This window comes from Macaca nemestrina, chromosome 5 (genome assembly GCF_043159975.1).
Source record: "Macaca nemestrina isolate mMacNem1 chromosome 5, mMacNem.hap1, whole genome shotgun sequence".
NCBI classification, from domain to species: Eukaryota; Metazoa; Chordata; class Mammalia; order Primates; family Cercopithecidae; genus Macaca; species Macaca nemestrina.
The window spans coordinates 155,583,305-155,599,923 of NC_092129.1; the positions used below are offsets into that span (position 1 = coordinate 155,583,305).

Sequence of the window (16,619 nt, forward strand, 5' to 3'; positions counted from 1 at the left end):
CACGGAAACTGTCTTTGGTTTCCTTCTATCAGAGTATATCTTGGTATTTGCAGTAGAATTTAGATTTTCCTTTTAATTAAAAACAAAAAGTTATTCATTTATTGGATTTTTATTTGGCCTTTGATCCCACCCACAGACACTCAAGACAGTGAATAACAGCTTTGATGGAAGCACTGATTTGCCAGTCTTTTTCTCTTGCTCTTTATAACCTTACTGTATTTGGCTTGGAACCTCATTGCCTTATGGGAACTCAAGCCGAGGGAAAAATTGAAGCAACATCAAAAGAGAAGGGACTATGAGAAATATTTGTATTTCAGGCTCATTTTAGGCTTCCTAAGGCATTAGACTTAATGTTTAGATTGTGCATCTGTGAAAGAAGGGAAGTGCCACAAGTTCTTTCACTTTAAAAGTCAACGCCTGGAAATGAGCTCAAGCAGTTCCTATGATTTACACAAGTTTGAAAAGGAAGGAAAATGAGTGAAGGAGCTAATAACCTCAGCGACTTTTTCTAGGGAACATTACAGCTCTTGACATAGAATCATAAAGAGATGGGAGACAAGGAAGACAGGGGCAGGAAAACAGAACGTTCTGGAGCTTTAGCGATTATATTGTCCCTTTAAAATGGAACTTTTTCTGCAAAAAGGAGAATTCAAAGGAGATTCACAGATCAGGACTACAGCTACCAAATGAGTTAGTAGAATATATATGTGTGTCCCAGGTAGATCGATAGATTCATGTAGCTCAGATGATAAGCATTCAAACTATTAGTGTAAGGAATGAAGATTCGAATCTCTGTCACCAGTCTTTTTGTTGTTGTTGTTTTTTGTTTTTTTGAGATGGAGTCTCACTCTGTCGCCCAGGCTGGAGAACAGTGGCACAATTCCGGCTCCCTGCAACCTCCATCTCCCGGGTTCAAGCAATTCTCCTGCCTCAGCCTCCCAGGTAGCTGGGATTACAGGCATGCACCACCACACCCAGCTAATTTTTGTGTATTTAGTAGAGACAGGAGTTTCACTATGTTGGCCAGGCTGGTCTCGAACTCCTGACCTCAGGTGATCCACCCGCCTCGGCCTCCCAAAGTAGTGGGGTTACAGGCCCGAGCCACCATGCACGGCCTAGAAGTACTGTATTTTCTAAGAGGTTGAAAAAACAATAATTCATTGCAACCTGAAGCTAAATCTGCTAAGATATGTTACAGCTAGTGATGGTAAAATTATGAGAAGGACAGAAAGAGGTTTGGTTGAACAAGTTTAAAAAACTTGTGATAAATGTAAGGCTATTGTTATTTATTGTATTATTCATCAACAGATAATTTGTGGAAAATATTTGATGGTATCAGGTGTTATTGAACAGTAATGTCAACAGTGGACTTAATTTGCTCTGGTAGACCAGCCATCAGAAATTAGAAACTGAAGGTCCTGACAAAAGGGATCACACAGCAGTTTAATGACTTAACGCTGCAAAGTTGTGTGTGTGTGTTTTTTGTTTGTTTGTTTGTTTTTGTTTTTAACTCAGGGCTGAGATGGAAATTTTTTTTTTGAAGGGGAAGAACTGCCCTCAATTACTATGATCAGACCCTGAATGGCTTTGGAAGTTAGCTTTTGTTTCAGATTGGATAATGCTTTTTAATAAATTCAGCCCCAAATTACAAGGCAAAACAATGTTCATATACAAAACTTGTACCGCAGTAAAGTCATTTTGATGACAGCTAACACTGCTAGAATCATAGTAATATCAAGCTGCCCTGTGCACTGCCTGTGCTGTCAAAAGTTAAAAGAGGCAATTCTCCAATCCCACAGAAATTTTCAGCAGATATATTCTCTGAACTCGAGCTAAAGTACCAACAGTGTGTTAAAAACTTAATGCAAGTGCAAAAGCAATTTCCATATTTCAAAATCTACTTAACTATGCAATTGAGGAGTTTCAAGCTAAGCCTCACTTTGAAGTGACTAATTTGCAATGTAATGACATGCTAAAAGCAAACATAAAGAGATGAACCTACTAGAATCCATAAATGTCTTCCATGCAATGAATATGCCCCAAATCATATACTCACAGATTGATATTAGCCATTTGACATCTCCTATCTTTATGAAAAGATATTTTCAAAATGAAATAAATAAAATTACACTACAGGTCATTAACAGATGAGCATTAGCAAATGACTTTGATGATAGAAACACTAACTTTGAGCCCCCATCTGTAATAATAATTATTATTATAATGATGATTTAATTCTTCTCATTATCAATAATTACACTCAATTAGTATTGTATTTTGAATTTCATCAATAAATATGAGTGGACTTTTTTTCTCCCTTGTTATATAAGTACCTACATAATATCCTTGATTTGGCCATTTGACTTGCAAATCCTAAAATATTTACTACTTGGCCATTTACAGAAAAAAGTCTCTCTCAGGCTAATTTTATAAGAGCACTAATCCCATTCATGAAGATTCCACCTTTATCACCTAATCACCTTCCAAAGGCCCTACATCCTAATCTAATGACATTGGTGATTAGGTTTCAACATACGAATTTTCGTTGATGGGGACAGTCACAAACATTCAGATTACAGTAGGAGTATATTTAAAAGCCTGGAAAACACAATTAATTTTGCACAAGCTTACTTTGACAAAGAGTCCCTAGGTTGATCTCCAATAATTTCTATCTCCTAGTGTTCAAGTATTTGTGTAATACTCTCCCCTTGAGAGTGATTGGGACTTGTGACTTCTAACCAATAGAATATAGCAAGGGAAAGGGATGCCACTCCCATAATTATGTAAATATGTATATAAAACATACAATGTATAGTTTATATTATTTATACACATACATTATTATAATCTATAATAATAGGTATATATAAGCCATTTTATATATAGATATATGAGCAATTTTAAATATATGTACACACACAAATATATATTCAAAATAGAGCACAAAAACCCTGCCTAGGTCATTGACGATAATGACAGCATTTGGGGTGGAGTAGATCCAGTGATCGAATCTGCAGTGAAGAAGAAGGAAATGACAATGGGAGTTGATAGAAACAGAAGAGAGAGAGCCAGAGTCTGGTATATTTGACAGGCTTGAGTCTCAGGGGAATGACAACAGCACTCACTCCAAAAGGACCTGTAAGCAGCAACTGACGTCTCTACTAGAGAGGGGAGAAGTCTTTAATACAATTCATTTATGCTGTAGATTCCAGGAACATGCTCCTATAATACGTGCTTGGCTGAATCACCAGACATTACGGGTGGATGGTCTTTCTGGGAAAGTGGAGGGAGTGTTTTCTGTGGAAAATGTAACTTTGATGCTACATAAAGCTGGTGGCACGGAATGGCTTGGTGTGGCACTTTTTGCATGGAAAAGACAATTTCCGTTTACTTTGGATGGAGCATGTGTTCTAGAGCTCATGTAATTTAGTTCACAAAACAACTGGTGATTTTTTTGTGACTCAAAGTTGTCCAAATTTGTGGGGTAGGAGAGACACAGGTTTCTTTTCTTTGTTTTTTTAGACGGAGTTTTGCTCTTGTTGCCCAGACTGGAGTGCAATGGTGTGATCTCAGCTCACCGCAACCTCCGCCTCCCGGGTTCAAGCAATTCTTCTGCCTCAACCTCCTGAGTAGCTAGGATTACAGGCGTGTACCACCACACCCAGCCCACACCCAGCTAGTTTTGTATTTTCAGTAGAGATGGGGTTTCTCCATGTTGGTCAGGCTGGTCTTGAACTCCAGACCTCAGGTCACATGCCTGTTTCAGCCTCCCAAAGTGCTGGGATTACAGGCGTGAGCCACAGCTCCTGACCTGACATGCAGGTTTCCTAAACTCCTTTATTGAAACATTTACAGTGGCCTCTGACTTTAGTGACCACTTGGTTTCTTTTAAAAAGTGGCAAATTATTTGAGCAAGCACTAAATTAACACACACCAGACCAATCATCTTTTCTGTGACCAATGTCCTTTTCTTATGTTTCGTGGAAATATCCTTAGACAAGTTTAAATTTTAACTGGGCTTATTTGAGCAAAGAACAACAAAATGAAATGTGGCAAAACAAAACAAAAAGACTGAAGAATCAGGCAACCTGCAAACCAGAGCAGGTTCAGAGAATGCCAACCAATAACATGGCCTAACAACATTTATGGGAAACAGAAGTACAGTGGAGACAACCTCATTGGTTACAGCTCAATTTATTAATTGGTTACAGAGCCTCCAGGAAGTAATTAAAGCTCAGCTACTGTATTTCAACTCCATATTAGTTTGGTCTGTTAGGCTTAGTGGAGGAGCCTAGTCCAAATAAATGGCCTCCTAGACATTTTATTCAACAGATACAACAGTCTTTATTTTTCCTTCAAACCTCTTGCCTTATGCACTCAGGTCTCCCTCTAAAATATTTTCTCCTAGTTTAAGTGAAACACAAAAACTATTTTCTGTCATAAACTGGATTGTGTAATCCAATTTATGTTGATTCATCAAAGTTATTATTAGGACTACAAATTTAGACTACTGGGAGGGAAAAGGTAGAAATATCCCACAAACATAAGGGGATTGTCGTAACTCAGTGCAGAGGATGTGTCTGTGCCCCCTGTTCATGTGATGGTGTGTCTGTGCCCTTCTCTGATGTCTCCATAAATGCTTAGGACTTCCACTACATTATTTCCTCCTCCTCCTCCTCCTCCTCCTCCTCCTCCTCCTCCTCCTCCTCCTCCTCTTCTTCTTCTCCTTCTCCTTCTTCTTCTCCTTCTCCTCCTCCTCCTCCTCTTCTTCTTCTTCTTCTTCTTCTTCTTCTTCTTCTTCTTCTTCTTCTTCTTCTTCTTCTTCTTCTTCTTCTTCTTCTTCTCCTCCTCCTCCTCCTTCTCCTTCTTCTTCTCCTTCTTATCCTCCTTCTCCTCCTTCTCCTCCTCCTTCTTCTCCTTCTCCTCCTTCTTCTCCTCCTTCTCCTCCTTCTCCTCCTCCTTCTTCTCCTTCTCCTCCTTCTCCTCCTTCTCCTCCTTCTCCTCCTCCTTCTCCTTCTTCTTGCAGGTCTTCTCTTCTTTGTCTCTTTCTCTCTTTCTCTCGACGGAGTCTTGCTCTGTCGCCCGGGCTGGAGTGCAGTGGCGCAATCTTGGCTCACTGCAAGCTCCGCCTCCCAGGTTCACGCCATTCTCCCGCCTCAGCCTCCCGAGTAGCTGGGACTACAGGTGCCCACCACTGCGCCTGGCTAATTTTTTGTATTTTTTTTAGTAGAGACGGGTTTCACCGTGTTAGCCAGGATGGTCTCGATCTTCTGACCTCGTGATCCGCCCACCTCGGCCTCCCAAAGTGCTGGGATTACAGGCGAGACCCACCGCTCCCGGCCTGCAGCCTTTTCAAAAGGTGATACTCTCTCAACGATACCCAGAGTCTCAGCTCAGCATAGGTAGAAGACAAAGGATTTTTTCTGCACTCGCGCTTCTTTCACTTCACGATTCAATACGGGGAGGACTAGGTAGCAAGTCTTTGTGGTGAATAAGCATCTCCTGCCTCCTCAGTTCACAACTGGCATTGTTGAACATCTACTTTTCTATCTTTTAGGAGAAGGTAAAGAAACAAGAAAATGGCTTCTTGTTGGGGATGATCTCTTCTATACTTGTCGTCAGGGCCAGCCTCATGGGTCTGTGACCAGTGCTGTTCATAGACTTTGGGCTCCACATATTGTGTAACAAAAGTCTTGCTTTTCATTGCTGGGTTCTTCATCCCACAGGCTGCTGCTTTTTCCAAAGTACTCGATCAGGCTGACTTCTAAAAAGTACTTCAACCTTGTCGGGCGGGGCGGCTCGCGCCAGTAATCCCAGCACTTTGGCAGGCCAGGCGGGCGGACCACGAGGTCAGGAGATAGAGACCATCCTGGCTAACACAGTGAAACCCGACTCTACTAAAAATACAAAAATTTAGCGGAGCGTGGTGGCACGCTCCTGTGGTCCCAGGTACTCGGGAGCCTGAGGCAGGAGAATCGCTTGAATCCGGGAGGCTGAGGTTTCAGTGAGCTGAGATCGCGCCATTGCACTCCCGCCTGGGTAACAAGAGCGAAACTCCGTCAAATAAATAAATAAAAAGCTCCAGCCTTCTAATATTAATATTAAACTTTCCCCCAAATCCAAGAATAAACCCTCTTGAACTAATTCCTGATGCTAGTCTCAGGTGCATGAAAGATGAGGTGGAAGTGTGGTTAAGTGTCTAAGGAGATGATTTTCAAGTTAAGGTGATTTTCCTGCTCTCAGAACTTTAATTTTTCCCACTAAATTTTTGTGAAGTACAAGACTGTAGCCCACACAGCAGTGATTGCTCAGAACGGCTAGAGAGAAAGTGAATAACAAAAATGTCAACAAGTAACTTTGGTAGGGTAGGGGAAGCATTGGGAAGATGTTGGTAAAAGAATACAAAATTACAATTAGAAGAAGTTCAAGAAATCTATTGTACAACATGATGACTATAGGTAAAAACAATACAATGTATTGAAACGTGATGAGATTTTAAAGTGTTGTCACTACAAAAATAACTGTGAAGTAATGCATATGGTAATCAGCTCGATTTAGCCACTCCACAATGCATGTGTGTGTTATAATTATAAAATCATAATTTCACTTGTCAATTTAAAATTTAAAATACAAATGAAAAATGTTATTTTTCTAGAATATCCTCTTGAAAATCAACACGGGTTTTAAACACCACAGGAAATTAAAACTGACGGTCAGGAAACCCACACGTCCTCATTTACGATAACACACACTACACCACCAAGTGGAGGTGCCGGGGATTGAACCCGGGGCCTCGTGCATGCTAAGCACGCGCTCTACCACTGAGCTACACCCCCTCTCCGGGACCGGTCCTTTTTATGTCCTAAACATTATAATTTCATCTTTCTCTGTGCGTTTCGAGAATTTGAAATTTAGTACAAAGATCCCTTATATGTGACTCTATTTCTGAAACCTTTAGGTTTTTCATTCTATCTTACAGGTACATCAACAGAAGAGTAATTTGATGCTACACAAAAATATTACCATTCCAGTCTTATCAGCCCATCCCAAATTTGGCTCCCAAGAAGAGGCTTGAAGGGCTCTTCCATTCCTCCACCTGAGAGGGTCCCAAGATGTAACAATCTCTGGCAGCTTGAAAATTTCTCTTGAGTGATATTTCTCTGTATAGTTTTGTTTACTGGAATCATGTTAATGGTTTACACAGTCACATTTAAAAATAAAACTAACAACTATACAGAAAAAAGTACTTTAAATTTGAAAACAAACAGAAAAAAAAATTTCAAATTAATAATATCAGAATTTAAAAAGAGAACCAACCCAGGTAAATGTTTTACACGGTAGTTTGACCTTATAACTACATTCTAGATACAAAAGAACTGCAAATAGATGATCTCCCCTGCAGTAGAACAGAATACACAGCCTCAAGTCATGGAGTTACACTGGCTTTTCTTACTTCTGTTGAACCAAAATAACATATGCAAGGAGAATGAAACACAGACAAGTTTATCCAGGAGAAAGCTGGGTTTTACTAGGATTCTATTAGAACTGAGTGGGGGAAACAAAAAACACTATCAGGGTCTGAAAAGGAACTCAAACACTGGACCATCAAATTGAAAGTTTAATTTTCTAACAAATTATTCAGGGTTAAAGACATTTTCATCTTCAAAATCTCTTCAATTAAAAAATATGTGGGTACTTCCTAACACATATATATATATTTAATATATGTATATATGACATATATACACATATATGTTTTTAAAACAATTATTCTGTTTATTTATTTTTGAGACAGAGCCTCGCTCTGTCACCCAGGCTGGAGTGCAGTGGTGTGACCTCGGCTCACTGCAACCTCCCCCTCCAGGATTCAAGAAATTCTCCCTGCCTCAGCCTCCCGAGTAGCTGGGATTACAGGTGCCCACCATCACTCCTGGTTAATTTTTGTATTTTTAGTAGAGACGGGGTTTCACCATGTTGGCCAGGATGGTCTCAAACTCCTGACCTCAGGTGATCCGTCTGCCTCTACTAAAAATACAAAATTAGCCGGGTGTGGTGGCCTATGTCTGTAATCCCAGGTACTTGGGAGGCTGACGTGGGAGAATCGCTTGAACCCAGTAGAGGGAGGTTGCGGTGAGCCAAGATTGCGCCATTGCACTCCAGCCTGGGCAACAAGAGTGAAACTCCGTTAAATGTAGCACGCTCTCTCTCTCCCCTTTCTGTCTTTCTTCGCTGGCTTTGTTATTTGAATTAGCGGGAAGCCTTGGGGGCAGCTCCTTCTTCTGCAGCACACATCAAGCACTGATCATCCACTTCTAAGGCTTCCAGAGTATGGCAGACAAAAGCTGAGGAAACAAAAACGTGTCTCATGTTTTTAGTATAGATGAGCTTTCATTTAATTGACATTACCTGAAAATCTTGTGTTCTTCATTATAGGGGCTGTATATTGCTTTCCTCCCTAAACTAGAGAAATTAGAAATGGGCATTTCCACTTTTTTGTTTTGTTTTATAGACTTTTATTGGTTTTAAAGTTTTGCCAAATCCAGGATTTAGTGCTCTTAAACTGAATCATACTGTCTTTTCCAGGTGAGTGATAGTTGAGGTACACTTACCACCAGGTGTAGAGAAGTTTGAGTTTTGAAGTCACTGAAATTAACTGGGTTTCTCAAGGGCAAATTGGAATCCTACTTATAGAATCCAAGGTCGAGTTCTGACTGTGGTCAATATGACCCTGAATGTTTGAGGTAGCTGGAGATTACACGTGGATAATGTAATAACAACGGGTTACATTAAATGAGTACATAATTCCTTTGATAAACCAACTTTTTCAGAGGTGAAATAATTGGCCACATAGCTCACAGCCAACATGTAGCAAGACAAGTTTCAAAGCCAGACAGATTTCCTCCAAAGCACCTGCTCCAGATATTTTCTTTGGAGACAAAAATCCTGAATTCAAAAGACAGTTTGAAAAAGAGTGACTTTTGGATTCATTTTGTCTTTGACAATGTCAGTATCACTCATAGGAAGACATGTTGTCTTCAATGTTGAACAGTTCTCAGTTCTCATCCAATCCTCTCATCAATAATTCTAGATGTCCACTAAGAAATTGGAAATCTCATCATCTGATCCATTCAATAAGTTTTTGTTTGTTTGTTTGTTTGTTTTGAAGCAGAGTCTTGCTCTGTTACCCAGGCTGGAGTGCAATGGCGTGGTCTTGGCTCACTGCAACTTCCGCCTCCTGGGTTCAAGCTGTTCTCCTGCCTCAGCCTTCTGAGTGGCTGGGATTACAGGCACCCACTACCATGCCCAGCCAATTTTTGCATTTTTTAGTAGGGACGTGGTTTCACCATGTTGGCCAGGCTGATCTCCAACTCCTGACCTCAAGTGATCCACCCGCCCTGGCCTCCCAAAGTTCTGGGATCGCAAGTGTGAGCCACCGTGCCCTAATGTTTGCTGAAGATATGGCAAGAGGTTGGTGAGGAAAGGGCAGACTTTGTCCTCCACAAACCCTGTTTTCAGGATTTGTCGTATGAATGTGTCTCAGGTTGATTTTATTTTATTAAAGCTCTTAAAAATCAGAGACAAAGAAACAAACTTCTGAACTCATATAAGTTAGTGGAGGTTTTGCACCAGTTTCTCATACTCCTTTCTTGTGAACTCATTAACCAAAGACATTTAAAACAGGATCTAAGAATGCAGCCATTGAGTAAAGAAATGGAATTTCCTTCTTGGGGCTAGAATGTGAAGAGAGGCAGCCAGGTGAAAAGAAAAAAGTAAAGTTGGCAGATAGAAATTGCTTTCCTCTGGCTAATTCAATATAAAAAAATGTGTATTTATATTAATACCTTTGAAAACTTTTAAAAATGTCAATCAGTAGACTAGAAATACTGAGTAGCTGGGTAATGAAAAGCATGGTGATCATACTGAAGAAGAGGGGGCAAAAAGCAAAGGTAGTCATTGCTCTTGTACTACACTGTAAAGGTTCTAGCTCACGTGTGAAATAGTCACCTTTTTCTTTGCAGTTGATAATATCCATTTTAACACAAAAATAATTTGCTGGCCGGGCGCGGTGGCTCAAGCCTGTAATCCCAGCACTTTGGGAGGCCGAGACGGGCGGATCACGAGGTCAGGAGATCGAGACCATCCTGGAGAATATGGTGAAACTCATCTCTACTAAAAAATACAAAAAACTAGCTGGGCGAGGTGGCGGGCGCCTGTAGTCCCAGCTACTCGGGAGGCTGAGGCAGGAGAATGGCGTGAACCCAGGAGGCGGAGCTTGCAGTGAGCAGAGATCCGGCCACTGTACTCCAGCCTGGGCCACAGAGAGAGACTCCGTCTCAAAAAATAAATGAATAAATAATAATAATAATAATAATAATAATTTGCTTCTTCCACATGGGGTGTCTTCTGATGATAATGGATGTTTGCAGAATATATTTATCTATTCAAAAAGAAGAAAAAATGAGATGAGTGAAGAAATACAGAGAAGTAAATAGTGTGAAATATTTTGGCATGGTAGGCTATATAATTCATTTAATGCAGACTTGTTTATTTTTTCACCTCTTATTTGTGGCAGTATTGTACTTCATTGAAAGCCATTATTCTGTTGTCCAATGTCCATCCACCCACTCACCTAGAAATTGTTGGTATTTATGGCCATCTGTTTGCATTGTTAGACCAAACTTTTGATGGCAGGTACTGTGAAGATTGAGGTGAAGGGAGGAGACCAGTAGGATGATCAATGAGAAAACGCTCTGCTCTTCTGCCTTCTCATATATTCATTGATGCTTTCCTGGTTTTGATCATCACACTGTGTTCACACAGATATTAAGATTAGAGGAAGACAGCAGACAGTTTGGGTATGCCAAAGAGAAGTCATAAAGTGCTGCCTTTAAGTGAAAAGGGGAAAGTTATCTACTTAATAAGGAAAGAGAAAAAATTCATATCTGAGGTAGCTAAGAGCTATGGTAAGAATAAATCTATCCTTGAAATTGTAAAGAAGGGGAAAGTTCTCTACTTAATAAGAAAAGAGAAAAATAATTTGTATCCAAGGTTGCTAAGAGCTATGGTAAGAATAAATACTTTGTCCGTAAAATTGTAAAGAAGGGAAAATAAACTCTTGCTAGTTTTGCAAAAGCTACTGCCACAGTGTGCGGTAACTGCATGGAAAAGGCAGTAAATTTGTGGGTGAAATACGTGAACAGAACATGTGTTCCACTTGATGGGGTTTCTATGGTGCTGGCAGCTTATGTGTTTTTCAGCTTCTCTCATTCTTACAAGGAAGTGAAGCATGAATAGCTATGAAAATATCACTGGGGGGAAAAAAAAAACAAAAACAAAAAAGAAAGCCTGTGTAGAGGAAGTGCCCTGCATTCCTGACTATGGCCTTCTTTGTCCTGGCGCTGCTCCTTGAGAAACCTGGCACCTCTCCTTGAGGAACATGATTTTTGCTTAATCCTTTCATATTCTAATTGATAATTAATGCCCGATAAAAGACAACCATTATGTATACCAAAAATACAAAACGATTGGAAGAATCAAGGTGGGAAATATTAAAACTCTGTATTTGTTTTGTAACTTTTCTGTAAATCTAAAGTTAGTTGTAAATTTAAAAGTCTAAAATTTGCACTAAAAATAATGAGAAGTAAACCGGGCATGGTGGCTCATGCCTGTAATCCCAGCACTTTGGGAGGCCGAGGCGGGTGGATTATGAGGTCAGAACTTCAAGGCCAGCCTGGCCAACATGGTGAAACCCCGTCTGTACTAAAAATACAAAATTAGATTGCGTGGTGGCACACACCTGTGGTCGCAGCTACTTGGGAGGCTGAGGCAGGAGAATCACTTGTACCCAGGAGGTGGAGATTGCAGTGAGCCGAGAGCGCGCCACTGCACTCCAGCCTGGGTGATGCTTTGTCTCAAAAAAAAAAAAAAAAAAAAGAAATAATGAGAAGTAAAGGAAAATTTTCATGAGCCTCTTCTGTTTTTCCTTTTCTCCAATAATAGGGAAAAATAGAAGACAAACTGAATGGCCTCATTATCGTGGTAGTACATCTTGATGTCAAAAGAACCTATGTAAATCAGTTCTATTATTACTTTCTATCCTCCTTCTTCTGTGATGATAGTTGTTTGGATGGTGCCAAGACTCACAGAATAAAAATGGGGCAGAGCCACCCCTAAGATGTTGAGTAACCCAGACAAATACATTTGTTTTTTGTGGGGTCCTGTTCATGTGAATTTTATACATATACACACACACACACACACACACATATATATACTATACATGTGTGTGTGTATATATATATATTGTTTTTTTTTTTTTGGACAGCGTATCACTCTGTTGCTCAGGCTGGAGTGCAGTGGCTTGATCCTGGCTCACTGCAACCTCTGCCTCCTGGGTTCAAGTGATTCTCCCACCTTGGACTCCTGAGTAACTGGGACTACAGGCAAAAGCCACCACACCTGGCTAACATGTAAATAATTTGATTAAAACATGTTTTACAAAATTTAGGGGATCCTGTGAGGATCTTGTTGTGTATTAATAAAGATTTAGAATAATGGGTACTTACATAGTTGTTTACAGCCTAATCAATACTCGAAAACATTTTTCGTAGTGTTCTGGCACCAATTCATCCTTTTCAGTCCAGAAACTATCTCTTCATGTTATATATTGTCAAACACACTGTTTCTGGCTAATTCTATATTTTTCCTACCATGAGTAAAAGGTAGCAACATTGTTATTACTCACCATACCATGGCTCTTTGGAACTCCTTTGTGTTGAAACAATATGGATCTTCCTGCCTTTACAGTTCCCAAATGCCTTTTGTTGGATGCTGACCGCATCCTTATTCATGAAGAAGCTGCATCAGCTTTCTTGCCACCTGTAAATGCTGGCTTCCAACTTCTCTTTAGAAGGTTATTACTTTGACTGTGTTATACTATGACTGTGTTAATAATGACCACAAATGTAAGTCACATCCAGAGTATGTAGGAAAATGTGTACAGGTTAACTTTTTTTTTCTTCTTTTTTTGAGACAGAGTCTCTGTCACCCAGGCTGGAGTGCAGTAGTGCAATCTCAGTTCACTGCAGCCTCTGCCTCCCGGGTTCAAGTGATTCTTCTGTCTCAGCCTCCCAGGTAGCTGGGACTACAGGTGTGCAGCACCATGCCTGGCTAATTTTTTTGTATTTTTAGTGAAGACAGGATTTCACCATGTTGGCCAGGCTGGTCTTGAACTCCTGACCTCAGGTGATCCGCCTGCCTTGGCCTCCCAAAGTGCTAGGATTACAGGCATGAGACACCGCGCCTGGCCAGGTTAACTTTTTCAGTCAAGTTAAACTTATTATTTGGAATTCAATAGCATAAATGTAGAATAACACATCTAGCAATATCTTCTTCTGAACTCTTTAGAGTGTAATCACTGGATTCGTAAAATGTGATTTCTTCATTGACAGACGTAGCCTCTCCAATATTTTTTATATATTTCAGTCAAAATCTATTCCCGAATCTGTGTAACCATCCCCTACTTGCAATATACGGGTTGGTGTCAATCATTTCAGAGGCTCCCTTGCTGAAGTCTTCATATGGGCTCAGTGTTTTCTGGTGTAAATCGTTGCCGTCAAGTAGAACGGTGTTCTGTTCACGTCTTTCACCCACACATTTACTCTCTTTTTAACGTTAACTAAGCACTTATCACACACTGTAGCAGTAAGTTTTGCAGAAGTAACAAAAATTTCTTTTCTCTTCTTTACAATTTCATGGACAGAAGATTTATTCTTAACATAGCTCTTACATAGCTCTTAGCAAACTCTGATATGAATTTGTTTCTGTTTCCTTATTAAGTAGAGAACTTTCCCCTTTTCACTTAAAGGTAGCCCTTTAGGGCTTCTCTTTGGCATGCCCAAATTGCCCAGCATCCCTACTCTTGCACTTTGGGGCCTTTATCAGATAAAATAAGGGTTATTTGAACACAAACAATGTGAGGACAATAGCTCGGATAACTCAGATGTCTGGCTACTGAGTGACTAACCAGAGGGTGGCTTACTACACAGTGTGGATATGCTGGACTTCCCAGGCAGGATAGAGCAGATGAGGTGAGATTTTATCATGCTGCTCACAACAGGGAAATTGAAATCTTACAAATTTTCTGTAATTTTTCATGTAATAATCTCAGATCTTGGTTGACTGTGGGTACTAAAGGATGAATAGTGGACTATTGCTATTCACTTTAATTCCAAGGGCCTTGGTTCTATTTTTGATTTGGCTTGCCACTCATAAGGCAGATCGGTGTTGCCTTATGCCCAGCGGGCCCTGCTCTGGGCAGTTAGACAAACCAGCCAAATACATGGAGGTGCTGGGGATTGAACCCAGGGCCTCATGCATGCTAAGCACGCGCTCTACCACTCAGCTACACCCCCACGAAAGCTGTTGTTTCTACTATGTTTTATAACTGGCTGTCACTATTATCTGCTAGGGTTCCACGATTTAAACCGAAGTCAAGCTCTACTCTATTCAACTCTACTGTTTCTGAAACCCTTAAGTTGCATTCTGGAAAGATCCCTTTAGTGCTACTGGGGTCTTTCATTATGGCGGACCCTCCAAGGACTGTTACTAGGGAACTTCCCGAATGGCAGCTTTTGTCCAGCACCAAGGAGAATCCCAGGCAGAAATATTATCTTAAATAATTAACTTCCTACTTTTCTGTCTACAGTGCTCCCAGAAAAACATAAACGGTAGTGCCAGGGACTACTAAGATCAGCACTAGGAGAGCTACTCAGGGAACGTAGGTCCAGGCGAGGAGATAAGACTGGAGGGGAATTTATTCACCATATCGGGGTGAAATGAAGAGCAAAGCATGTGTCAGTCACAGCTCCCCCAGACCGCTGGGCCCAGCGTCTACGGAAGCGTGGAAGCGGCATTCTGTCCAAGACGCTGCTCACTGGCTGAGATCCCTAGAGAGCAAAGACCAGAAAAAAAACAGCTCCAGGCGACTTTCACCTCTTTCAGGCAAAATCCTTTCACAATGAGGCGAACACAAAGAAAGCAAGAGGAACGAATTTGCTCTTTTTAAGACCTCCCTGCGCCTGGACAGGTCCTTAGACCCTGTGTTCCTGGAGCACAAAAGGTAAGGGTTTCCTGTCTTTATTTAACATGCGTGCTACAGTCAACGCAGACAAGTGTTTTGGAGACAATGGGGGTTGGGGGCAGGAATGTGTGTAATTTAAGAACACCCCCAGATGGCTCTGAAAATCAGCACGGTTCGGTTACAAGTGGAATGTCTGAGAACAGAAGAGAACTGAAGGAGAGGACGATAAGAAGGAAGGAGATAGAGAGTGGAGGGTATTATGGGCGAGAGTGGGGAAAGGGGAAGAGATGAAGCAGCGAAGGACAGAGAAGAACAAGACGACGAGAAGACAAGAAGCGGATTCAGGCAGGAGACTTGAAACACCATCAGCATTTAAATAGGGAGGGAGACTGGACGTATCGAAGTTTCCCTATCTGTCGCGTTTTCACCAGGCCTACGGCAAGACAGAAGGTTCCACTCTTCTAAACAAAGTAGGCTGAAAACGTAGATCCTGCGCGAAGATTTGGTTTGTTTTGTTCTAGACTGTCGAGGATTGAGAGCAATTCGTTGCTCTTTTCCTCTCCGGATAAACAGGTTGAGCGCTTCGCGGGGCGTTCGTGTGGCTGAATTTTTGTGCAATGGGTGCTGGGAATGGCAGTTTTTATTTTTATTTTTATTTTTATTTATTTATTTATTTTGAGACGGAGTCTCGCTCTATCGCCCAGGCTGGAGTGCAGTGGCTCGATCTCCGCCTCCCGGGGGTCACGCCATTCTCCTGCCTCAGCCTCCCGAGTAGCTGGGATTACAGGCACACACCACCACGCCCGGCTAATTTATTTATTTCTCTTTCTTTCTTTCTTTCTTTTCTTTCTTTCTTTCTTTCTTTCTTTCTTTCTTTCTTTCTTTCTTTCTTTCTTTCTTTCTTTCCTTTCTTTCTTTCTTCTTTCTTTCTTTCCTTCTTTCCTTCTTTCCTTCTTTCTTCCTTTCTTTCTTTCCTTTTCTTTCTTTGTAGAGAGGGGTTTCACTATGTTGGTCAGGCTGGTCTCGAACTCCTGACCTCACAATCCTCCCGCCTCGGCCTCCCAAAGTGCTGGGATTACAGGTGCGGGGAATGGCAGTTATAAAGAACATCTTGAAAGTCACGCCCGCACTCTTTTGGTTTTCTTTACTTGCATCCTGCACTTGTCTTAGCTGGAGTCTTAGCTGGAGTCAGAAGAGAAACAATTTGAATGGAGAAAATATGTTTGCCATAGCATTGTAGAACCACACTACTGTCTGCCTAATCTCATAGGGATTAATTAATGGGGTGATGATGAGGGACCATTCTGACAGGTGTGTAATGACATCTCATTATGGTTTTATTTTGCATTTTCCTAATGGTTAATGATGCTGAACATCTTTCCATGTGCTTGTTTGCTATCTGTATATTTTGTTTGGTAAAATATTTCTTTATATCATGTTCTAATTAAATTTTTTGTTTTTTACTGTTGAGATCAGGAGTTATATTCTAGTTCTTTGTATATCGATACTAGGCCCTTATCAAATGTGTGGATTTATG

At 40.8% G+C, this 16,619-nt stretch overlaps 2 non-coding genes across 2 annotated transcripts; both read right to left on the reverse strand.

Moving 5' to 3' along the window:
* Window positions 1–6,764: 6,764 nt before the first annotated feature.
* TRNAA-AGC (transfer RNA alanine (anticodon AGC)) lies at window positions 6,765–6,836 on the reverse strand. Its single transcript has one exon. It is a non-coding gene; the product is annotated as a tRNA-Ala (tRNA).
* A 7,506-nt stretch (window positions 6,837–14,342) lies between these two features.
* On the reverse strand, window positions 14,343–14,414 carry TRNAA-AGC (transfer RNA alanine (anticodon AGC)). The gene has a single exon. It is a non-coding gene; the product is annotated as a tRNA-Ala (tRNA).
* Between the last annotated feature and the right edge of the window lie 2,205 nt (window positions 14,415–16,619).